This window comes from Chionomys nivalis, chromosome 3 (assembly GCF_950005125.1).
Source record: "Chionomys nivalis chromosome 3, mChiNiv1.1, whole genome shotgun sequence".
Classification (NCBI taxonomy): domain Eukaryota; kingdom Metazoa; phylum Chordata; class Mammalia; order Rodentia; family Cricetidae; genus Chionomys; species Chionomys nivalis.
In genome coordinates, this window is record NC_080088.1 from 116,273,157 (window position 1) to 116,298,902 (window position 25,746).

General features: G+C 47.4%; 1 protein-coding gene across 2 annotated transcripts in view; it reads left to right on the forward strand.

The window, feature by feature from the left end:
* The window catches only part of Ksr2 (kinase suppressor of ras 2), a 351,718-nt gene that overhangs the window by 43,449 nt on the left and 282,523 nt on the right, over nt 1-25,746 (forward strand). The window lies entirely within an intron of this gene.

Consider the following 25,746-nt stretch of genomic DNA (forward strand, 5'->3'; position numbering starts at 1 on the left):
TCCATGTCTTAGTCAGGGTTTCTACTGCTGTGAAGAGACACCATGACCACAACAACTCCTATAAAGGAAAGCCCTTACTCGGGGCTGACTTACAGTTTTAGAGATTTAGTCCATTATCATAGTGTGCAGACATGGTGCTGGAGAAGGAGCTGAGAATTCTGCATCTTGATTCTCAGGTAACAGGAAGTGAACTGTCTCCCACACTGGATGCAACTTGAGCATATGAGACCTCAAAGCTTGCCCCCCTAGTGACACATTTCCTCAACAAGGCCACACCTCCTAAAAGTGCCACTCTAGGCCAATCATTCAAACACAGTCTATGGGGACCCTGCCTATTCAAACCAACGTGTTCAGTATTCATTTGAGACTACAAAGAACACCCTAGGCGGGAAGGCTAATTAATGAAGGCATAGTGAAGGCTGATTGCAGATGTGCTGATTATTAGGGAAAAAAATCTCGTGTTCCCCAAATGTTGTAATGTGCTCTGCGTGGGTTACGTTTTTGGTCCTCTGGAGGGCACCATGGTCCCAGAATGCTATTCTTCCTAGTGCCCGATTGAGATGTCTGCTAAGCAGGGTGTAGGATGTACCATCTCACCCTGGCTGGAAGTGGGTGGAGCCCTGGAGCCCACTGCTTTTAGAGAAGCAAAGCCTGGGGAGAGGTTGGTACGGAGCATGCTGGGCTCCAGACGGATGGCAATGATCCAGGCTGCCGAGACCCTCAGGGCAGAAGAGGAGCACATCATCCCTGTACAGTGGTCAGCCCATCACAACTCAGGGGCTGGTGTATCAGGAATGTATCATCAGTCCTGTACAGTGGTCAGCCCATCGCAGCTCGGGGGCTGGTATATCAGGAATGTATTCTCTTGTGGTTCTGGAGGCCAGAACTCCACAGAAGTCTACAAATCAAGGTTTCAGCTGGGCCATGCCCCCTCCAAAAGCTGCAGAGGAGACTCCTGTCTCTTTCAGCATATTTTCACTCTTCGCTGTGTGATGCTCCTCTGCCCATGTCCTCACGTGGCCTTCTCTCTGTTTCTACCTCATGCCCTATTTCCATGTCTTATAAGGATGTTCTCCTTGGATTTAGGGTCAGGCTGATTTAGCGGGATCCCTCCCAGTTCTTTCCGCCCTTGCGTCCACACAGGATGCTCTTTCTAAGCAAGGCCACATTTTGCTGTGAATCCTAGGGGAATGGTATGGAGTCCACTGCGTGGACAACCAAGAGCCTAAAGAATCTAAGGCTGGTTTTGTGGAAGCGCTGGACAAGATGAGGTGTGACAGTTTCTCCACACACCCGGCAGAGGTCACCGTGTCCTGGACGGGTTCAGACATTTTCTTAAGCTCCCTTCTCTGCAGTGACACAGGAGCTACTTAGAGCTCAAGGAAACCAGGTCCCCGAGTCCTGGTCCAGAAACGCACTATGCAAATCCCAGGACATTGCTGCTGTGGGGCCACTTGGGGAAGGAGTACTCTGCCTGGGAAGCAGAAGGGGGGAGGGGACACAGATGTTATAGCCACCAGGTCTCTACCTCCCCACCTCCGGGCCTGTACAGCTGAACAGAGGAACTTATTTCTTCTCTCAAACCTACTCTCTTTTTAACAAGGGAGATGAGAGACAGCAACACTCTGAATTAGACTTCCAAGTAACCAGCCCTCCCAAGTGACATAACTTTTCTCTAACGTTAACTGATATTGGTCACAGCTAAAGAAGGTTGGACAGAAGAGGCCTTACAGATGGGCTTTGATACATAGAGGTTTATCATGCAAGAAGGTTTAGAAGTCCTTGGCATCTTGGGGCCAATGAGCTGGCTCAGAAGGTAAAGGCACTTGCAGCCCATCCCTGACCAACTTGGGTTCAGTCCCCCAGGCTTCCATGGTGGAAGGCAGAAGTGTCCAGGAGTGAATTACAGTCACGACTGGGTGAGGAGGTGCTGAACTTCCATCGTTCTGAGATGTAGCTCTCCACTTGCAGTTGGTCATACCAAAATGGGCTAGTGTCCTTCACTGCCTCATGGCAGTGCATTGTGGGAATTCACATTTGGTCTATCTGACACGCATGCTTGTAACAGAATATTTGTTGAAGCAATAGAACTTGGTACTCTATGTTAGCATAACCCATGTACTTACGTGTGAGGTGGGGCCTTACTCTGTAGCTCAGACTGACTTCAAATCCATGATACTCCTGCCTCAGTCTGTGACTGACTGAAATATCTTTGACAGGGCCTGCTGAGATAGCTTAGTAGGTAAAGGCATTTGCCACCAAACCTGAATTCAGTCCTTGGGACCCACATGATAGAAGGCAAGAACTGATTCCTACAAATTGTTCTCTGACCAGCAAAGGTCCACGATGGCACCCAGGCATTCCCAACCCCAAATGCTTGAATAAGTGTAATAGTGTAACAATAGCAAACAAGATATTTGACTGAAGAATCGTGCGGATCTGTGGAGGATCTGAAAACATCTGATTGATAATTGGCTCCGTGTCACAGACATGTATAGATTGTGACATTCTTGAGGGAGGAGAAAGGGCAGATGCCGTGGCTCTTGCTTCTGCCCATGGCTCTGTTCCTGAGGCGTGTTGCCAAGGAATACTTGGTGTTGGTGCATTTCCTTAAAAGCAATGGTGAGTGCCTACATGGCTGCGTTTGTGCAGATGTGAGTAGCCTCGCAGCCTCATAAAGCTGCCCTGCTCCGTTTGCACTGCTGAGGGGTTCTGACATTGCATCCAGGAGAAAGCCAGACCAGCGAATGATCAGTCCCAGGGAAAAACAAACAGAGCCAAGCAAAGCCATAGTTGATATGTCTTTAAACTATTTTCCTCTCCCCTGACGTTTCTTTAGAAACAGCTCGACGTGGTTGTATGAGAAACTCATTTAAATATGTTCTCAGATTTGCTTTTCCATATGTGAATTATTTTTATTTCAACTTGGAATACAAATTGAAAGCCAAGTGTGGTGGCTCATACCATATGTGGGAGACTGAGGCAGGGGAATTGCTGTGAGTCTGATGCCAGCCTGGGCTACAGAGTGAGACTCTGTCTCAAAGAATAAAAGAAAAAGAAAAGAGATACCATCGGAAAGTTTGCAGTCTGCCTTCTCTTTCCTTTCACCTGACAGAATCTTCTAGAATCTTCTAGCTTTATTAGAACTTCCAGTTAGTCCTTTTCTCTCTAGAAGCCAAGGTTGTCATTATTTTGAATCCTCTCTCAGTGATTTGCTAGTCCCTAAAGAAGGGTGGCAATAACATTACTTTGAAGTCATTAGTTTATACTTTTAGAAAAATAATAAAGGAAATTTTTTAAAAAATATGATGTGACTACACCCCCATCCCCAGATGATTTTGGAAACCTCTCTGTTAATTTTTTCCCATTTGTACTCCGTGACCAAACAGTGTGAGTTTGCCGCGCCAGCCTCGCACTCTTCCAGGTGACTGTGTTTCCATCCCATTTTTCCATTCACGCGTTTTGATATTCTCTCGCGCCCTCTGGTCTGTGTTCTTAATCTCTAAACAGGTCAGAGCAGGAGAGCAGTTTCCACTGGGGCTGACGTCATTCCGGCCCTGAAGATTGGTTAGCACGGGTGTCAGGAGAGGGGTGCAGCTGTTCCACCTTCACCTGGAGACCAGATCTCACTGGAGACACCTGCCGAGTGCCGCCCTGAGCTCCTGGCATCTCTGAGTCACAGGGTGAAGGGTTTATTTCTTTGGGTTTTATCAACCCTGTCCCTTAAATTGCATGTGTGCTCCACCCTAACAAAAGCTGTTGTCACCAGGGCTGGTGATGCAGGGGGTTGTCACTGTAATTAGAAGGAACTAGGTGTGACTGCCACTCCTTCACTGTGCCAACTTCACTGAGAGTCCCAGTTTCCCCAGCTGCCCAATATTTCCTAACAGAATTGTTTTGGTTGTTGGTTCCCAAAGTGGCACCTCTAATGACCAAAAGCAGTGTCACCTGGGTGTCCCACTCGTTAGAAATGCAAAGGGTTACATCTCACTTCAGAACTCTGGAGTGTGCAGCCGGGATGGAGGAGCCAAGCCTTCTGTGTTGTCACAGCCCTGGGGTCAGGGTGGAATTTCATGCAAGCATGTCTCCTGAGTGCCCTGGAATCTGGCCTGTCCTTTGTAGAGTAGAGCAGTGTGAAGCCAGGGGTTACGCCTGCTTCTCCTCATCCTCTTGGATTTATCTTCCTAGTTTGAGACAGGGTTTTTCTGTTTTTCTGTCCTGGAACTCACTATGTAGACCAGGCTAGCCTAAAAATCAGGCATCTGCCTGCCTCTGCCTCCTGAGTGCTAGGACTAAAGGTACACATCACATTCAGCTCATGATACACTCTTAAACTCTCTAGTTCTGGGATGACAGATTGAAGTAACCTTGATCAGCTTTTCCTCCTATATTAAAGGTCAGAACAAAGAGCTGGGGTCATGGCTCAGGGTAGAACACACACACCCAGCATCACAGTTCTGGGGTTTGTTCCCAGCACTGCATAAACTGGAGGGGGTGCTGCCCGTCTGTAATCCCAGCACTTAGGAAATGGAGGCAGGAGGATCAGAAGTTCAAGATCATCCTTGAATAGGTAATGACTTCAAGAGCAATCTATGATGATAGGGAGAAGGAGAGAGAGGGAGAGGGAGAGAAAGAGAGAAGGAGAAAGAAGGGAGCACAGGGAGAGAAGAGAGAAGTCAAGGGTCTGAGCCACGCAGGCTGGGCTTTTGAACCCTCCTGGACATGTCAGCCCCTGTGTTACTGGGGTCAGAGGGAGCTGTGTTCAAACACTCGAAACAACACTGTCTAGAATTTCCATTTTATCAGGGAGGTCAGATGCCAGATATGCCAGAAGCATCTCTAGGTTTGGGGGGTGGTGGTGAGGATGTGGGAGGGATGGGATAGTGGGAGTTGCCCTTTGAGACTTGGAGAGCACAGCTTTGAATAGTTAGGACCACTGTTATGTTCCTGTCACTCTTGACATGGGACTTTCATTTTTTTCTGTGGTTAGCATGTGAACAATTTGGAAGAAGAAAATTTCCAAAATGCTTTTACTATATTGGAGACAATTGTATGGTGTAGGAGGTCCATCTGCATCTGTGTTGCTTTCATTGGTTATTAAAGAAACTGCCTTGGCCTGGTTGATAGGGCAGAACTCAGGTAGGCGGGGAAGACAGAACAGAATTCTGGGAGGAAGAAAGCAGAGACAGGAAGACACCATGATTCTCCTGCCCTAGATGGATGCTGGTTAGACTCATGCCGGTAAGCCACAGTCAAGTGGTGATGCACATTAATGGAGATGGGTTAAACTAATATGTGAGAGTTAACCAATAAGGGGCTGGAGATAATGGTCCAGACAGTGTTTTAATTAATACAATTTCTGTGTGGTTATTTCAGGGGTTAAGGTAGCTGGGCGGCAGGATGCAGCCCGCTCTCTGTACTACAGAGTGGCACCCAACGTGGGGTTGTAGCCTAGGCTTGTCTCAAATTTGGAATCCTTCTGCCTCAACCTCCTAAATTCTGGAATCAGTGAACACTTCTGTGTGTCTGAAGGTTAGAGAATGCTGTCTCAGAGTTCTGTGTGTTTGAAGGTTAGAGAATGCTGTCTAGGGGCTGCTTCTATCACTCTCTGCTGTTTTTTTTTTTGAGGCAGGGTCTCTCTAGACCTTAGCAGTTGGCTATTTTTACGGACATAGAAGTGGCCCTGTGCACATGATACTGAAGTACATGTATGCATTGTTAATGTTCAGATCAGGAAGAATTCCTTCTCATCTGGCACTGAACATTTCTTTGTGGCAAACACATTTAGGATCCTTCCTTGGTGTGGGACAATTGTATTCTGTCAATTATATTTTAAACAAACACTGATTGGCCAGTAGCCAGGCAGGAAGTATAGGCGAGACAACCAGACAGGAAGTAGAGGGAGGTCAATGAGAACAGGAGAATTCTGGGAAGGAGGAAGCCCATTCATCTGCAGTTGTGAGCCCATCACAGAAGAAGCAAGATGTGACTGCCTCTCAGAAAAAGGTACCAAGCCACGTGGCTAGCATAGACAAGAATAATGGGCTAGTACAAGTTATAAGAGTTAATAAGAAGCCTGAGCTGATGGGCCAATCAGTTTATAGTTAATGTAGACCTCTGTGTTATTTCTTTGGGACTTAACAACTGCGGGAACCAGGCAGGACAGAAACCCAGGCAACACTTCCTTCTAGCTTTTTTTGGGGGGAGATGCATATCTGAGTTAGCATGGAGAGGCACACTTCTGTGCAATTGCACACCAGAGTGCTGCTTTCATATTACTGTAAGTTGATAACTAGTGACCAACCTTAGCAACAAACACTGTGTGTATATGCATGCATACATGTATATGCACACCTGTATGTATGTGTGTGCATTGTGCTGCACACCCGTGTGTATATGTGTGCATATCTGTGTGTCTGTTGCACATATGTGTGCACACCTATGTGTATACATGCATGCATTTATGTTCACACCTGTGTGCATGTATGTGAACACTCTATTATGTGTGTTTATATGTAGAGGCTGGAGGTTGACTTTGAGTATCTTTCCTCATCACTTTCCACCATATTTTTGGGACACACTGTCTATCATCAAACTGGGGCTTGCTATTTGGTCTAGACTACCTAGCTAGTGAGTTTCAGGGCTTTCTCTTCCTGTCTTTCCTGCCCCCAGCAATGGGTGCACCACTGTGCCTGGCTTTTATGTGAGCTCTGGGGGTCCAGATACAGGTCGTCATATCTGCCAGCAACCATACTACCAAGCCATCTCACTAGTCCCCATGAGCACTGCTCTTTGAAAAAAATTAAAATTATATATTATTATGATGATGATCATGTGTATGTGCATGATGTATTTGTGTGTGGGTATGTAAGATTGGGCACACATGTGGTACACACATGGAGGTCAGAGGGTAACTTAGTGGAGTTGGTTCTAAGATTCCATCTTTACATAGGTGCTGGAAACAAGTTCAAGTTGCCAGGCTTGTATGGCAATTCCCATTACCTACGGAGCCATCTTGACAGTTTTTTAAAAATCTTTTTATTTGTTCATGTGTACATTTGTGCCACAACCCACATGTGGGGGTCAGAGGACAACTTTCAGGAGTGGGTTCTTACCTGCTGCCATATCTGGTCCTATGGATTGAACTCAGGTTGTCAGGCTTGATGGCAATCCCCGTGAATGGCTGAGCCATGTTTCTGGCCCCTGTGTACCCCTTTCAAATAAAAGCACCACCCAGCAATATTGAAGGTCTGCTTTCACTGAACTCATCCATACTGCGTACACATTCACCTGGACACGCCTCTGCTTTGGTTTGCTAATTGTGGCCACTCCGTGACCCAGTGTTGGTCATTGAGCTGTTAGTGTACAAGTCACACATGGACTCCTTTGTGTGAACTCCCAGGACTTGGGAGACTGGATCATGTGACAGCTCTAGCTCCTCCCACTCCTTCACATAAGGGATGCATTAATTCTTAGCTGTTGGAGCTCGCTCTGGCCACCCTGCTGTGGGACCCCATGTGATCACAGAGGGTAGGGAGACTCTGCATTCAGAGACGGGCTTCTCTTTATGATATGATTTGTAGGCTGGCCCATCAAAGCTGCCAACGACGCACCACGGAGCTGAAAGCTGAGTATCGTTTTTCATGCCTGGTCATTTAATTAAAATCCACTGGCATTTCAATAGGCTGAGGGCTGGACTTCAATACCAGGCTAGGTTTTTTCTAAAATTTAATTTTGTCTTAAAAACTTATACAAAGTGAGGCATGACATGGGGAGGTTACCATGTGCTTATGGCATAGTGGGATTCTGGACATCCTCTCGTGATCCTTCCTTATTCCCATGACCCTTTCTACCACATCCCAACCATCCCCCTTCTATGTTCATGTCCCTTGCTCTGCTCCCTGTGGATTCCATGCAGCAGACAAAACACTATTGATCATTCTGAGACATTACAGTCCTGATTCTGTCCACTGTCCTGCAAATGCCGTAACTATATTCTTTTATTACGGCTAAATAATACTCCAGTGAGTCTATGTACCTCATTTTCTCACTCCTGATCTGCCGGGCCCTGGCCCGGTTCCATATCTCACCTACTGTGAGCAGTTGGGCGGGGGATATGGATAGTCAAGCATCAGTGTTCACAGACTCCTTCATGTGCCTACTCAGGAGTGGTGTGCCTGGATCATAAGACAGTTTTAATACTCTAAGGACCCTCCACTCTCATGATGGCTCCTCTGATTTACACCCCTACCAGCGCTGGAATGGGCTCCAGTTTCCTGGCCGGTATCTCAGTTGGTTTGTGTTAAGCATGGGGCTCATACTGTCACCGGAATCAATGTGGCTGTGTGCCAGGCTCTTAGTTCAATGCTGTGAATGAAGAGTCAGTTTTCTGTGTCCTCACAACCTAATGAAGCAGTTGTCTTTTAGGAGCTCAGAGTGGTTGAGGAACTCACCCAAAGTCACACAGTTTGTGGAAGGCATCAGGTTTGAATCTGAGCCACTATACTCTAGAGATATTGCTTCTCTGAATGTTAACCAGTGGATCTGTGATGAAATTTCCAGGAAAAACAGTGGGGCAGGCTAAGCAGATACATTTTAGTTTTATTTACATGTGGATGTATTTGTGTGCATGTTCATGTGTGTGGATACATGTGCGTGTGTATGTGAGTGCATGTAGAAGCCAGAGGCAAACTTTAAATATCATTCCTTAGGCACTATCTACCCTTCCTTGCTTCTCTCGCCTTCCTTCCTTCCTTCCTTCCTTCCTTCCTTCCTTCCTTCCTTCCTTCCTTCCTTCCTTCTTTCCTTCCTTTCTTTCTTTCTTCCATCCTTCCTTCCTTTCTTTTATATTTATTTTATCTGTATGGGTATTTTGCCTACACATATGTTATATGTACCCAGTGTGTGCAGTTCCAAAGAAGACCAGAGAGGGAGTCAGATCCATAGGAACTGGAGTCACAGATGGTTGTGAGCTGCCATGTGGGTGCTGGGAACCGAACCAGGGTCCCCCAGCAGAGCAGGCAGTACTTTTAACTCCTGAGCCATCTATTTAGTCTCAGGCTCCCCAAGTCCTGCACTTTTTGTGAGATGGAGTCTCTCACTGACCTGGAACTTGCCGATTAGATTAGGCTACCCCAGAGTCTGTGTCTGCCCAGCACTGAGATTATAGGTTCCAGTCCCTGGTGTTCTTAAACATGGGTTCTGGGGTTTGAACTTAGGTCCTCATGATTGTATGGCAGGCATTTATTTGGAGAAGTATGTCTATAGTCCTGTGTTTGGCACACGCCACATCTTCAGTAAATATAGGCAGCCATTTTGATAAGAATGTTCTGTCTTCTTCTCCTCTTCCTCCTTCTCTTTGATACATTCATATAAACATTCATATAATAATAATGTAATTATAATATTTGCATAAATATCATATTATATGGCCACAGGTATCGAACCTGGAGCCTCCTGCATGCTAGACAAATTCTCTACCTCTTAGTTACACCCCCAGAGTTCTTGCTTTGTGCTCATGCATGACCTCAGTGTGTCTGGGTGTGGCTTGGGAGCCTTTGAATGGCAGGTTCTCATTCTAAAACAAAGGCACACCTTAGTTAGTCTTATGGTACATTTGAGCTACATTCTAGAAAAATAATATGTTTTGTCTTTTGTATTGCGTAAGAGTTGGTAACCCTTGTGTTAGATTTTGGGGGAGAGGCAGTAAGCCTCTGGAGAAGTGAACGAGGACCCTTTACTATCTGTTTTGAACAATTGAACTTGGCAGCTCTCAAATACCATGCATTCTGATTCCATAGTCTCATGGGTCAGGAGCACAGGCACAGCCAGCTGGGTCCCACGCCCAGGTTCTCACGTGACTACAGACCCATTGGCTGGGCTGTGTTTTCAGCTGAAGGCTCAACTGGAGCTAGGTCTGTGTCCACTAGATGCTCACTCAAGTTGCTTGGCAGAATTCATTTCCTGAAGCTGTCTGACAGAGGACCCGGCTTACTCCAGCTCTCACTGGGGACAAGCCTTCTGTCCTAGGCCAGAGCGAGCGAGCGAGCGAGCGAGCGAGAGAGAGAGAGAGAGAGAGAGAGAGAGATGCTGACACCCAAGGATGACATCTGAAGTTGACCTCTGGCCTCCACATGGGTGTACACACACATGTGTGCCAGCACACACATACACACATGCACACAGTTTATAGCTGTTGAACTACCGTGAATCAAGGACGTAGAAAAAAGAGAGGCTTCAGCCACCAGTTGGAACAGAAGGGGGCCCTTCTGGAATCACCTGGCTCTGTTTGCTGCCTGCAAACATGGATTTATTTGACACTTTCCTCACCCAAACAAAAACACAACAACTAAGCAGCCCGCAAACTCTCTGATTCTTTTCTTAAAGTGCAGAGAGAAGTGATTGTCTGGCTGCTTCTCGAGGCTGAGGACTTTTGGAGTGTGATTGCATTTAGCTCAAGACGGTCATTTAGGGGGACGAGTGTATCAGGCTCTGTTTCTCCCCCTCCTCTTCCCTGTGTATATGTGACATTCTGGATGGCGTGCAATCACACACACACACACACACACACACACACACACACACACACACACCTGCCAGTCCTTTCTGGGGGTAATTTTTTCTCCAGCCAGCTGAATGTCAGAGCGTTTTCATCAGAGACCTAAAATGAAATCAATACTCCCAGTCAACTGGGCATCAGATACCTTCAGGTTCTAGGGCACCGACTTAGTGATTTCAGCAGCTCTACAAGTCCAGCATTCTCAGGCCCGTGAGTGCCATAGAAACTTTTCCTCAGTCACCCGGCTCACAGCCTCACATGTGAGATCACCAAGCCTGTTCTTATTTTTGTACCAAAAGGGATTTCCACAGGGGAGAGCACTTTCCTCCCCATTGAAGGCCGTCATGACCTCAAAAGCATGTGTTTTCAGTTGGGTGACAGGGACAGTGTGGATGACATGAAGAAACCCAGATTTGGGCTTGCCTGGGCATTGGTGGGAGGCAGCCACTGAATGTGGATTGTATTTCTGGACAGTGTGGAGCTGGTGTGGGCCGTCTTTTATGTGCACCTCCTGATCGTGCAGGCTGCTGAAAACCAGCATTTGCCTCTCTCTTCGAAGAGGTAGGGATGGGAGCCTCGCTGTGTCGGGGAGGCTACCCTCCTTTTGGGCAGCCTGCTGAGAGCAGAACTATTCTGGGCAGCCATGTCTTTCCTCGGTTCCATCAGTTTGATTCCTCTGCCTGTGTTCTGCATAGTGTGACCTGAACCCAGCACAGCCACGGCTTAGAACACGGAGTCTGTCAATGAAAATGAGAGCCTGGCCTCTCCCGGAAGCTAGCACACTCACTGCTGACTTAGACAGACAGACAGACAGAGAGAAAGAGACAGAGAGACAGAGAGAGAGAGAGAGAGAGAGAGAGAGAGAGAGAGAGAGAAGCCAGGGCAGGGGGCAGACAGTTTCCATCCTGATGTCTCCTCGTTAAACAGAGGAAGGTCACAACCATGCCAGCTGTAGTGTTCATGATAGCCGGGAGACCCGTGCACATCCATGTTACAGCTGTAGTGTTCATGATAGCCGGGAGACCCGTGCACATCCGTGTGACAGCTGAAGACAACACGAAATCAGAATATTGGTAGGAGCATGATGGAACGAGAGACCATGGTGTTGAGAGAAACAAGGGGACGGACGTATCAGAAACACATAATCCATGTGTTTCGCTCATATCAGACTCTAGATTTAAATGTGTGTGTGTGTGAGTCATGTAAATAGAAAAGGGGAAAGGAGACAGTGAGAGGGGAGCGGGGACCTGAGAGAAGTTGGGGGATGACAAAGAGAGGGTAGTGGACGCAGGAGGTGTGAGGAAAAGAGGGGACTGTTTGGGGAGAGGAAGGTGACCAGGGAGAACGGAGCAGGGAGGATGGAGGAGAGCAGTGGTGGGCAGACACACACACACACACACACACACACACACACACCACACACACGGTACTTTGTATGATGACTTATTTGGGGTCTGGGGTGTTGTTAGAGTGCTTGCCCAGCCTGCATGAATCCCCAAGTACAGCATAAGCCAGATACAACTGCATGTGCCTATAATCTCAGCATTTGGGAGGTGGAGGCTGAGAATCAGAGGTTCAAAGTCATCCTTGGCTGCATAGCACGTTGGACGTTAGCCTAGGCTACACAAGACCCAGACTCAATTTGTTTTCTCATTTTACACCCAAGGGCATCCCTCTCCTCATCCTTCTTCTGGTTCCAGAAACTGAAGTCAGCTCCTGCCATGGGCCAAGCACCCAGAGGTGCTCTGGGCATCTTGTTTTCTTGCATCTAGTCTCACAGCAACCCTTGGTCATAGATGTCAGTAACTTGCCTCAGGACACGTAGCCTCTGCCCTCTTTGCTGACAGATGGTACCCCAGACACACTTGGTGCATGGCATCTTCAGGTTCATAGGTCTCAACCAATCCTGCAGAGTCTGCACGGAGGGAGATATTGGTCTTCACCTGTAGATGAGACAGCCCAGCCTTCTTTACCAAGACTTTGGGGACTTGGTTGCTCTTTTGAAAAGTTCTCTATAGTTTGCAAACCCAATTTCATCTTCAGGTGGCGTTAGCACTTCACTTTCTTTGTGCAGCAAACCCTGATGGAGCCTAGCTCTGTGCCCCATCTTGTGCTGATTGCCAGGCAGGGCATAAGGCAGCCACAGCCCAGAATCTGGAGTCTAGATATAGTACTATTTATAAAAATTCACTTCCAAAGCAACTTAACCATGAGATTTATTCTTTTCTTCTTACATTGAGCCATGGTTAGCAAACATTTCTGTAAAGAGCCATGTGATTATTTTAAGTGTTCTAGGTCATCCAGTTTCTGTGTCAACTACTCAGCTCTGCAATTGTAGCCTAAAATGAGCCTCAGACAAAATGCAAATGAAGGACTGCCGTTGTGGCCAATAAAACTTTATTTATAAAAAACAAGCCAAGGGCCAGATTTGGAGGTTGGCCAATATATTTGCTGACTCCTAGTGTACGTTTGCTCCAGAAGCCAATATGGAAAAATATGAAATTTGTCTATGAGGATAGAATAGGGGAAAATGGGACAAATGCTAAAGAAAGAAATGGACGAAGAGGAAAGACTGTCGGGAATGAGCTGTTTCTCGGGAGCTGAAGAAGATAAAGATTTTCCAGTTCTGTTTTCTCCGCTGTGTTAGCCGTGTTCACTCATTCCTAGGAAGGGAGGCGTACCCAGGTGAGTGGGACCGGGGGGACGAAGGGTTCAGAGACTCCGCTTGTTGGTGTCTCTTACCTCTGGCTTCAGCTCTGCCCTGGCCTCTCACCCAGCCTCTGAACAACTTCATTTTTTTCCCTGAAGTGAGAGGTGACAGTTAAGGACCCAGAGGCAATTCCCCATCAACAAGGGAACCGACCAGCCCTCTGTGGTAGAAGCTGCTGTGTTGCAATATTCCGTTCCGGGAGTTCCTTTTCCCTCTTGCTGGAGCACAAGGTTGTTTCCATTTCACTCCTCAAGCGTGACGCAAGGTGCAGCAGGGCCACGTCCCAGGGTGGATTTAGGTGGGGAGAAAAAAAAAAGAGTTTATGGCTATACAAACAACTTTAGGTGACAAATAATAGATCTGAGTAAAAGACCGGAGGGTCCCTACATGCCAAACATGGGGCACGGAAACCTGGATACAATGCTTCTGTGACTTCCCCACACAGGACCCGCCAAGGTGCAGCTCTCTGGAAGAGCGTTGGCCCACCGTGCATGGAGCCCCAGCTCTGACCCCTACACCGAGAGAATAGCCATGGGACATGGAAGTGGTGTTTTCAGGGCGCGGCTGCTTTCTACAGAATACAGTCCTGTTGAGAGATTGCAGCTACTGTTGGGGAAACGTGGCACCAAAGGCTCAACCCTGGGGTGTTGGGGTGCATGGGCAGTGCTAACGGCTACAGCTGTCCATGAAGGACAAGAATGCAGGGAGATTTGTGTGACGGACCTCTCTCAGTGATGCCGGTACTCAGGAGAAACCTGGGAAGGTTGGGATCAGGGATCAGTACCTGTGACTCAAGACCATTGGATGACCCAGGACAGAAAGGTTTTCTTTTTTTTAGCTTAAAGAAATATATTTTTAAATTTTTTTCTGTGGCCGGGCAGTGGTGGCACACACCTTTAATCCCAGCACTTCAACAGGTGGATATCTGAGAATTTGAGGCCAGCCTGGTCTAGAAGAGCTAGTTCCAGAAAAGGCTCCAAACCCTGTCTCGGAGCGTGGTGTTTCGCCTGCATGTGTAACAGCCAAACTAGGAGCTGGCAGGATAGGAGGCAGGGCCCTCATGGAGGCAGGTCTCTTTGCTGTCACAGGGACAGTCCAATCCAAGGTTTCATCCGTGAATAAGTAAAAGCTTTTGCTTTTCCAAACACACCTCCAAACCCCATCTCTGAATGGTGCATTGGAGACCAAGCCTTCAGCACACCAAACCTGGAAACGGGGCAGAGGCTTAAAGTCTGGCCCTCCTCAGATCTTCTGTGTCAGGGACTTGGGTGGAATCCATGATCCGTGTTCTCTCAGGCTGTAGGGGAGAACTGTTAGCCTAGAAGAGGGTTATCTGACCAGGCATGGGTGTCCAGACCCATTTGATTAGGGGACACCCCTATATACTGGGGGATACTTAGCTGTATCTCTGTTTTCTACTTGAAGATGCCAGGAGCATCCCTTGATCCCAAGTCTCGATAACCTAGATATCAGATCTCCCCTGGAAGACAAACTTGCTCCTAGCTGGGGCGACTGAGCTGGATGAAGTAGGTCCCACTGGACAGTTTTCATTCCTGTCCTCACCAGTCCAGCCATCTGAATTGGAATGTGGAGCTAGAAAGAGGGAGGACGCCCAGCCTCTGCACTTCTGGGCTGACACCGTGGCCCCGCACCTCATTATTTAAAAATAGTCGCAGCATTTAAACTTTCTAACAAAATTTTCCTGTGAGGAGAGACTAAACACGGAAAATCTCAGCCCCGGGGACTCGTGATAATGTTCCCCCAAGAGCCTGGCTGCTCCAAGTGGGGATTTGGGTGGAAAGCTTTGTTCCTCATAAGTGCTAAGTTTGCTGCAGAGTGCCAGGTCCTTCCACACACCTGGGCCTCCTCTCCCTGGGGACCCGGGTGGCAGGTCGCTGGGGCCCAGCTGCATTAACCTTGAGACTCTGCTTTCCATTGCTGGCATGTTGGCTCTTAGCCCTGTGGTTTGCTTTTCCAGGTGACCTGAGTGTCAGGAGACATGTGTGTCTGGGAATAGGGACATCATATCACCGTTTGGATGGCGCTGGTTCCAGTTTGCCTCCATCACTAGCCTGGAGGGGAGCTACTGGGGAAGTCATCCAGGCTCCTGGCCATGCTTCAGTTTCTGCACATGTGAAACAGGCGCTGTAGGGCTGGGACAGAGCTCAGTGGTACAGTGCTGGCCTAGCACTAGTACTGTAAAACCAAACCTAACTAAATACAAGACATACACAAAAATCCCAGCATTGTGATAAATTTATTTGATTTGATTGCAATGTTGGGAGTTGAACCCAGGGTTTCATGCATCCTAGGAAAGAATTCTACCTCCCAGGTACACATTTAGACAGCAACATGTATGTATGTGTGTGGGGTGGGGGTGTGGGGGGGGGTGGGAATGGTGCGTGCATATATACACATGTGTGTGACGGTCAGAGATCAACTTTGGATATCATTTCTCACACCTGTCCCCCAGTTTTTTGAGATAAGGTCCCTCAATGGTCTGGAACTTGCCAGGAAGACTGTATTCTTTCTGTCTCTGCCTCCCCCAGGTCGAGATACAAGTGTGTACCGTTGTGTCCATTTTGCTTCCTGTGGGTACTAGAGCTCTGGCTTGGGTCCTCGGGTTTATTTACACGGCAGGCACTTTTCCTGAAGCATCTCCCAACCCCGCTTCTCTTATATTGTTTTAAAGAATGTACAGCATCTATGATTTTATCCACTACAGTGGTTGAGATTTGTATTTTTTGTGTGTGTGTGTGCGCGCACGCGCGTGTGTGTGTGCACGCGTGCGTGTATGTGTGTGTGCACGTGCGTGCATGTGTGTTTGTAAGCGGGTGCTCCCATGAGTGGAGGTCAGAGACAACTTTTGGGAGTCACTTCTCTGCTTCGACCACACGGGACTTGGGGATTGACTTTAGGTTGTGAGAGTTGGCAGCAGGCACCTTTCCATGCTGAGCTGAGTTGCCTCACCAGCCTCCGCTCACCCATTTCTAAGTTGCATTAAATGCATAATCGTTGTTATGCAGCTGCTACCACCATCCACCAATCCAACACTTAGCATCTGGGTCAGACATCAGATCCCAGGACCAGTCAGGGCAGCTGTGGCTTTTTCCATGGAGGGAACCTCCATTTGCTTCTTCTTGTACAACATTAATTCATTTATGAACTTGCTCTCGAGGTTCTTTGGTAAAAGGCAAAGAAGGCAGGAAGTTCCTGCCCTCATGGTAGCTGCTGGTAGGATTAAGATGAGGTAGAAATGGCTCTAATGGGAGGGGCATATTTTAGCTGCTGTGCACACATCGTGTGTTTAAGTGGGGTATGGTGCTGCTCACTAGGGAAATGAAGGCAGGAGGACCTGGAGGTCATTGCCAGCCTCATTGCAGCATCAAAACTTCTGGGCTAGCCTGATCTACACGAGACCCTTTCTCAAAATGAAGCAAAGGAACCCAGTGTGTTTATGGAGTTGGATGTGGTGGAGCATACTCCAGAGTAAGGAAGACAGAGAGAATTAGACCTACAACTTGAAGGATGAGCAGGAGGTCAAAGGTGGTGACATCAGTTACTCCCAGGGTCTCACTCAGTATGTCTAACAGGTCCTGATCTGGGGACATCACTTTGAGAAGCCCCAGTGTAAATAAAGGATGACAGGAGAAGAGCTTAAGACAGAAGTGTTTTTCTTTGCTTCCTCACCAGCCTCACCAGAAAGGGGAAAGGAAGGGTTGTGTCCATACTATCTAATGTGACAGCCATTGTTGCGTACAGCTCACTAAAACTATATTAATTCATATTAAATACAGCTTTAAACTCAGCTTCTTGACCATACACCCTAACCCTATTCCAAGTATTTCATAGCCACGTGTGGCTGCTCTGTCGGACATCATGGATATAGAACAAAGCCACCATTCTAGAATGTTCTAGTAGGTCCATGCTGGCTTAGGTGATTGGCTCAGCCAGGTCCCATTAGCTGACTTGAGACCAAGCCAGATGGGATCCTGGGGTCCTGAGCTCCTCATAGATGTGACTTTCCTTGTTGCAGGGCCTCACATGGCCTGTGTTGACATCATGGGAGGCTCCTGCCCCAGACCAGGCCCTCACACGCATGGTCCCTGTGGCTAAAATTCCAAGTACAGAATCCAGGATGGGTTTCTTGCCAAACAATGCCAAAACCCAGATAGAAACAACCTGTGGATGTTCCTGCCTTCTCCATTCATACAGATAACATTGAAGGTTTGGAACTTGGTATCACTCTTGAATGTAGAGGTTTTTTTTTTTTTTTTTTTTTTTTTTTTTTTTTTTTTTTTTTCCTTCTACTTAACAGGGAAAAACATATCTGTGAGAAGCTATGTGGATCATTTGAACCTCACAACTCCTCACCCCAGAGCCTAGAGCCGAGAGCAGGGTTCTTCATTCTGACTTCAATCTTTCCTCACCTGGGCATTTAAAGGGTGTGGTTGGGGCAGACAAAAAGGCACAGTGGGGGTCAGGGTATGTGCTGCAGACCCTGATAGGCTGAGTCGGATTCTGGATCCCACATAGTGGAAGGACAGACTGACTCCCATGATCTCACATACTGCAAGGACAGACTGGCTCCTCTGGGTTGTCTTCTGACTTCCACATAACTCTGTTACATGCACCACCCCAATAAATAATATTAAATAATTCACTGTTCCTTTGTTGGACCATTGCCTGCCTAACGAAAACATTCCCAACTGTATTTTTTTTTTTTTTTGTATCTGAAATATTTAACTTGTGTGTGAAATTTGCTAAGTAGAAGTTGGGGTTCCAATCTGAATCTTAACTAATTAAACACTATCAAACAGTTTAAACAGTATCTATACATTTGATATACGGAGATTTTTAAGCACCTTAGTTGTTGGTGAACAAGCCTTCTCAGCTATATACATAATTATATACATAATGGCAGCTTCAGCCTGTGAGACGGCTCGGCATGTAAGGGCGGTTGCTGCCAGACGTGGTGACCTGAGTTTGATCCCTGGGACCCACATGGTGAAGGGAGAGAAGTGACTCTCACAGTGGTCCTCTGACCCCATCTGAGTGCTGAGGCGTGTGTGAGCATGTGCACCTACACACATCATTAAAAAACCAAGCAATAACTATCGTGAGCTCCTGACATGCGCAAGACCTGTGTTCAATCCCGAACACTGGAAAATTTAAATATATATATAAGGAAAGCTTCGTAAATGTGCTGAGCTCTCTGGCGAGGTTGTACCCGAGTTGAGTGTCAACTGAAACTGCTGTCTAAACCAGCTGCTCCCTTCAGACCATAGTTGGAGGGGGTGCGTTAACCTTGCTACACTCTGTCGGGTTGGAAGAATATGAAATAATCACCTCAAATATACAAACTATTTAGTTCAGACATGATTCTGATGGGTTTAATGATCCTTAATGTGTATAATGTGTCCCAGGTCTTGACCGAGTCTAAAGATATCATTTTAATGAGGATCGTGGTTCATCTCATCCAATTAAAGTTAGACCCTGATGAAGATTTGAAGTTATTTGAGGGTGTTGAGCCCTCTGATTGTCTCAGCTGATCAGTGAGCAGAGATTTCAGCAAGGATGTGATCTGGAATTTTTTTTCCTCTTTCAGACAGGGTTTCTCTGTGTAGCCCTGGCTGCTCAGGAGTTCACTTTGTAGACCAGGATGGCCTCAAATTCACAGAGATCCTCCTGCTTCTGCTTTCCAAGTGCTGGGATTATAGACATGCGCCACCACCTCCTGGCTGGATTTTTTTAAAAAGTTGTATTTATTTATTTTTTATGTGTATGTGTGTGTGCCTGTGTGAGTTTATGCACACCACATGCTTGCAGGTGCCCATAGAGGCCAGAAGAGGGCTCCAGATACCCCTGAAACTGGAGTTCAGGCAGTATTGAACTACCCAGTGAAGGTGGTGTTAACTGCTGAGCCATTTCTCCATCCCTAGAATTTTATTTTATTTTTTGGTCATGGGAGCTAAGATATAGGTTTATTTACAATGCTGATTCTTTATGTGACTTAATTTTAATTTCGCTGCCATAGTCATGAATAGCGTGATTGTCTTGAGCAGTATGTACTAAATGGAACATGTGTCTTGGGTCTGCTGTGAAGCTGCTTAGCCATTGCCTTGATGTGGCTTCTGGTACATACAGTTTGTTCTAGATCATTCTGGCCTTTTTTTTTTTTTTTTTTTGAGACAGGATTCCATTGTGTAACCCAGCCTTACCTTAAACTCATGGTCCTCCTGCCTCAGCCTCTTAGAAGTTAGTTATGTCTGTGTACCCCCATACCTGACTGTCTCCCTTCCCTGTGGTTCAGGCAGTGGGCGGTAAGGCTGCAGACTGCTCGGGACATACCTTCCCCAGATGTTTCTAACTGTCGCTTGGCTCTGGCTTCCAGGGTCACAGGCGTGGGAATCAGAATGTCTGCCCAGCCCTCGCCTGCTATCCTTCAGAATAGCACCTGCTCACAGGTCCTTTTCATGTTCTACGACCATTGATTTTTCTCACTTGCCTGGTTCAGAGTGGAGGCACAAAGGATGGGCATTTGCCTGGTTCAGAGTGCATTCCCGAGGGAGCTACAGTGTGTGCCTGGTGGGGGGTCATTTAGACTAACCAAACTGAAATTGCGTTCAACTTAGGTATGATTTAGGATGGGGCGTTTTTTAGAAGTTGAATGTATTAGTCCTGCATTTCCCCTGCAGCCAGTGCTGGGCACTTATTTTGGGTGCCTCCCTGTTCCAGAAAAGTTGGAAATGATTGCAAGGGAGACAGAGATTAAGTTTTTATTTTTATCCTCCTCAACCCTGTGCTTTCTGGGGCTACTGACTCTGGGTGTCTCTTCCCCACCTCCCCAAAACTCAACCATCCTTGCGTGTGGCCCTACAGCCCCTTCACTGCTGCAGTGACAATGAATTAAGGACAGTGACGTCAAACGCAGTGTGGTTGAGCTTCTTGCCTCTCTGGTCTATCTGGAGACCTTGTTTAGATGGAAAGAGGAGCCCCCAGTCCCAGGAGTCCTGGGGCTTGGAGTGGAGCCGAGCAGGGTCTTAGCGCTTGTGTTTATAACAAGATCACCAGGTAATCCCCTAGCAAGCAGAATCTAACAACTTTGAAGTCAAGAACATGGGGCCTCTCCGTCCCTGTTTTTTATGCTCATGGCCTTGGGCAGGTTAGTGATCACACTGTCCCCTCTAAAAGGCCTTTAAGGTCCATAGGATGACAATCACATTTGATATTAGTAAAACCCTTATTCTAGAGCCTGGCACATGGCAAGCCCTTTAGCCATGAATTCAACTATGACTAGATTCTTGAATAATAGTTGATGAATTAGTAGCCTTATTATCAACAGACCAGTAGATACAGCAAGTATATAAAAATCAACAAATGTCAGTTTTGCTACAAATACAATATGGGTATGGTTATACTTCATATTCATATCTGCATGACTATATTATATTATAAACATAGCATAACTATATTACAGCAGCATATTATTATAACATAAACGTTAGTAATATAACAATGTTGAGGCTGGGGATGTAGCACAATGGTAGAGCCCTTGCCATGCGTGAAGCCTGGGTTCCATCTCCAACACAGCAGAGACACAGGGTACGGTGGTGCCCGTCTTTATGCTGAAGCAAGTATCAGGAAGTGGAGGCAGGAGTCCAAAGTACAGAGTCTACGTCGTGAGGATGAGGCCAGCCTGAGCCACAGGAGACCTGTCTCAGAAGCCGTGAGATTCTAATAATGCTCCTGGGGGCTAAGGGATCTCCTCTGCTGCTTACTGGAACCTTTGGCTGTCTGTAATATTCCTTACCAGAAAGAGTAAAGGAAGGGTCAAAGGTCAGACTGCAGAGACAGCTCTGTTGTTAAGAGGTCACACTGCCTCTGCTCAGTTCCCAGCAGCCATACTTAACTGTTGCCCCTACCTCCAACTCCAGGAGATCCAGCGGCCTCCCAAGATGCCTTGGGCATCTGCACTCACAAGCGCGCGTGCACGCGCACGCACCCACGTGCGCGCGCACACACACACTTAAAAAGAATCTTAAAAAAACCCACCAGTTATCTTGAACCCCAAGCAGTGGGCAGTGGAATCCATATCCCTTGACCCCTTGACTGTTCTGAACCCCTGGGGTCCTCTCTGCCTTGGGTCCAGGCCGGGCAGAAGACACAGGTCCTTTCCCAGTAAGGAGCGTGCCTCTGGATGCAATATGGTCAGTTGTTTGAAACCTTTCCAGTCAGTTTTCTTCCCTGTCAGCTGGCCCCTCCTGCAGGGCTGTTATGACAATGGTTGCCCTGGCAACGGCGGGACGGCCTTAGGCCTCTGGTTGCAGCTCCGGCTATTTCATTACCCTGGTGGGGTTTGACAGTCAGTCCCAGAGCTTTGACTGCATAACCAGGGAACCGGTCCTGCCCAATCTGTACCTTGGGAAAGGGCTCAGGGGTCTGGTGACCGTTTCCAGTGATGCTCGTTTATCAAAAGACCAAAATAAATAAGTAAATAAATAAAAGGACAGACCACTGGCTGTTTCCTAGGCAGGCTCCAGGCAGAGCCCCTGCGCAGAGCTGACAGGATGATGGGTGTGAGGTGGTGGGGAGGCGTAACCATGGAAACCAATAAACAGCATCATTTGTGATAAAGAGCGTTACCCAGGATGTGGGGTGTGTGTGGAACTGGGTGTGCCTTGTTTGGAAGAGAGAACTCGGCAGGGTGGGAGGGCCACATTGGTGCTGGCAGGAGAGCTACCCGATGGCAGGAGGGGACAGGTGCCCGGTCAGAGTCTGTGGGTTCGGGGCTGTTCGAGTGGAGGCTGCGGGAATGGAGTGCTCAGGGCAGAACTGAGGGCATGCTGGCTATGTCATTCCGGGGACCCACGTGTGCCATGTGGTGTGATATGACCCCAGTGGGCTGGCAGGTTCACACAGGCGTAGAGGACCAGGTGCATACCCCTCCTCCACATACCCTGCCTTCCTCTGCATTTTCCTGACCCATCTATTAGAAGTGCCCAGGGGTGATGGCTCTAGGCAGCAGCAAACCAAACCCCTGTGTGTTTTCTACTGGTCTCTGCAGTTTGTCTGAGTTTAGATTTGGAGTGAACAGTTTCCTGTTTCCCATTAGGGCTTTGAGACACGATTATTTTTAGAGCTGTCACATGTCTTGACTTTTAATTTTTTTTTGTTTATGTCGCTAAATTTACCATCATACTAATATGGAATACAGTAATAAGGCACGGGGATGCTTGGATGGAGTCTGGGCCCGCAGACAATTTCCATTCGCTGTGTGAGGTGCTGGGCTGCCATCTGGTGTACAGATGGAGAATTGCACCCTAGGATCCCTGCACCCTGAGCCACGGTTGGAATGGCACCTGTGACCCCGGCAGTACTCGAATCACCCTTGTCATAATTTGCTTTTTGTTTTTGTTTCTGAGGGTTTCTCTGATGCCTTGGCTGTCCCGGAACTCGTTCTGTAGACTTGGCTGGCCTCATACTCACAGAGATTCGCCCGCTTCTGCTTCCCAGAGAGCTGGGATTAAAGGCGTGCATTACCACCGCCTGACCCTTGCTTGCCGTAATTCGAAGGTAGATGTTTTGAACTGCTTTTTTCACTTTAGCTCTGTTTAGACCTGAATTGAGGGTGACCTAAAAGTCAACTATGGTACCTGGTGGGATGAGGCCACTGGGTGGGGTGAAGCCACCAAAGGCTCTTCTTACACCGTGTCTACTTCAGGAGGGGCCCTGAAAGGAGACTTTAGATGGCCTGAGTTCGGATCCTGGACCTGCCACTTCTTTGTCTGTGTGACTTTGGGATGGGTAGTGCAGCACCCGGGACTCCATTTCCCCATCTGTAATACGGTTCCCATAACGTGACTCCTGGGTCAGCATGCTAACACATTTAGAAGACGCATATCGGGACCCATTTTAAAAAGCTAACATAGCACTCGGGAGGCAGAGGCAGGCGGATCTCTGTGAGTTTGAGGCCAGCCTGGTCTACAAGAGCTAGTTCCAGGACAGGCTCCAAAGCTATAGAGAAACCCTGTCTCGAAGAAAACAAAAACAAAAACACCCCCCCCCCCAAAACCTAACTTAGTGATGTTGGAAGAATTAATTATTATCACAGTGATTTTTGGTTTGTTCTGGGGCTCGAACCTAGGGCCTTATCCACTCTGGCCATGTGCTCTGTCACCAAGCTATACTTCTAATGTGAAAGGACTTGAAATTAGGAGTAGAAATTCTCCCCAAGGGTACATCCCTGCTTTGCACACCTTTTCTGGTAAAGGTCCAGCATTTTTAATGCTGAGATTCTGTGGGCAGCACTTTTGTAAAATACAATAAAAATGACTCAGTAGAAAATGAAATGGACAAAGAATGTAAGACTGGCTCAGAAGACAATTCAACTCCTCAGATTCTGAATGACTCTTGCCAAATAGCCATGGGCCTCTAAAAGCTCGGGCTCTCCAGAAGGGGCGTGCTCAGTTAACCTAATCTAGAAATCATGATAATTCTAAAACCTGCCAATTTGACGATCAGGGTAGAGTATCACAGGTTCAATTAATTAGACCTGGGTTCAAAACCTGAGTGAAATTTGATGGCTTTGAGTCGTTGATGACCTTGGGCCAGTGACTTAACCTTTTTTTGGCTTGTGGGAGGATAATCAGAATCCAAAGTTGTCACAAGGACTAAATGATTAATTTAAAAAATACAGTCTCAGGACCGTAACTGACAGCCATGCTGTGACCTTAGTCTTGGGGGATGCAAGATTTCTCGGCAAATTAACTGCTATTAAAATGGCTTTACTGGGGCTGGAGAGATTGTTATGGTTTAAGTAAAATGCTGCAGGTCCAAAAAAGAAAACAAAACAAAAACAAAACAACAACAACAACAACAAAAATGCTGCAGGTCCCTGAGTGGCTGCAGCAGGAAGCATGTCCTGAGACCACGAGGTCCCCAATGTGGCTACAAGTAGCAGGTAGCAGGTCTCAAGAGCAGCCAGTCCCAGGCAGAGATGACACAGTTCTCTGAGTGGCTGCAGTGGGCCACAAGTCCCAGGCAGGGATTCGTGTGGTGGGTAAGAGATCTTGATGGAGCAGCTGTCCAACAAGGAGAGACAGACAGATGGGCACACCACGAAACCACGCTGCAGGTCTCCGAAGGCGGTGGGCAAGAGACAGAGACATGGATAGGTGCCCCATGCAAAGTGAGGTTGGATATTTATTTAGTGGGTTATGGAGGGGAAAGGGAGAAGGGGGAAGAGGAGAGAGAGAGGCAGAGAGAAACAGAGGAGAAGGGGAGAAGTGGGAGAAGGGAGAGACAGAAGCTGCCTCTTCAAGAGAGAGACTGAAAAGTACACTTAGGCTGGAAGGTGAAGATCAGCTTGCCTCAGCAATGGGGGAGGGAGTGGCTGTGGCTTGTCTCTTAAAGGGACAGAGTAGACCATTACAGAGATGGCTCAGCAGTTGTTACACACTGCTCTTGCAGAAGACCCAGGTTCAGTTCCATGCTTCTACACAGCAGCTCACAACTGTCTGGAACTCCAGCTCCAGGGAACCTTATGCCCTCTTCTGGCCACTTCAGAGTCCTATATGTATGTGGTGCACACAAATCTATGCAGGCAACCACACACATATAAATAAAATAAAGAAAAAAAATGGCACTATCAAGCTAGATATTACTACACATAATTGTAATTCCTGCAATAGGGAGACTGAGGCAGGAGAACCAAGAGTTAAGTCCAGCTTGGGATTAGCAGTAAGACCTTATCTGAACATACACACACACACACACACACACACACAGACACACATGTTTACACACGCACATGCACAAAATCTCAGAGTCTGAGAGCCTCTTTGTACTGTTTGTTGTCTAGGTTCTTTTCCATGCGATTAGGAAAATCACAGATTTGAGAAGGCCTCCTTTATTCCAAAATCAATGAGAACAAGCATGGGATGATAGGCATATCTGCTTCTTTTTGTTATAGCTGTATGTGTGTGTGGAATGTATGGTGTATGTGTCTGACATGTTGGCACATGTGGTTGGGGCAGCACATGCTTGTATGTGCACAGGCATTTGGCAGGCAGAGAATGCCATTGAGTGACTTCCTCCTTCTCCCTTCGCTTTACCGAGGCAAAGTCTTCCAAACCCAGAGCTCAACCATCCAGCTAGTCCAGCTTGCCCTGGGGAGTCCTCTGTCTTTGGCTCCTGAGAACTGGGGTTGTAGGGAGGCCCCATACCCACCCAGCTTTGACATGAGTCCTGGGAAATCCCAGGATCCAAACTCTAGTTCTGATCCTTGCACATCGATTGTGACACACAGTGCAACACAACACAATGCAACACAACACAATGCAACACAACGCAATGCAACACAACGCAACAACAAAAACGGCCTCACCTTGTGTGAGAACTCATATGTGGTGTGTCAGCAGGGAGGCAGGGAAGCTGGATACTGGGATTATGTGTGGGGGTACTAACACAGTGACAG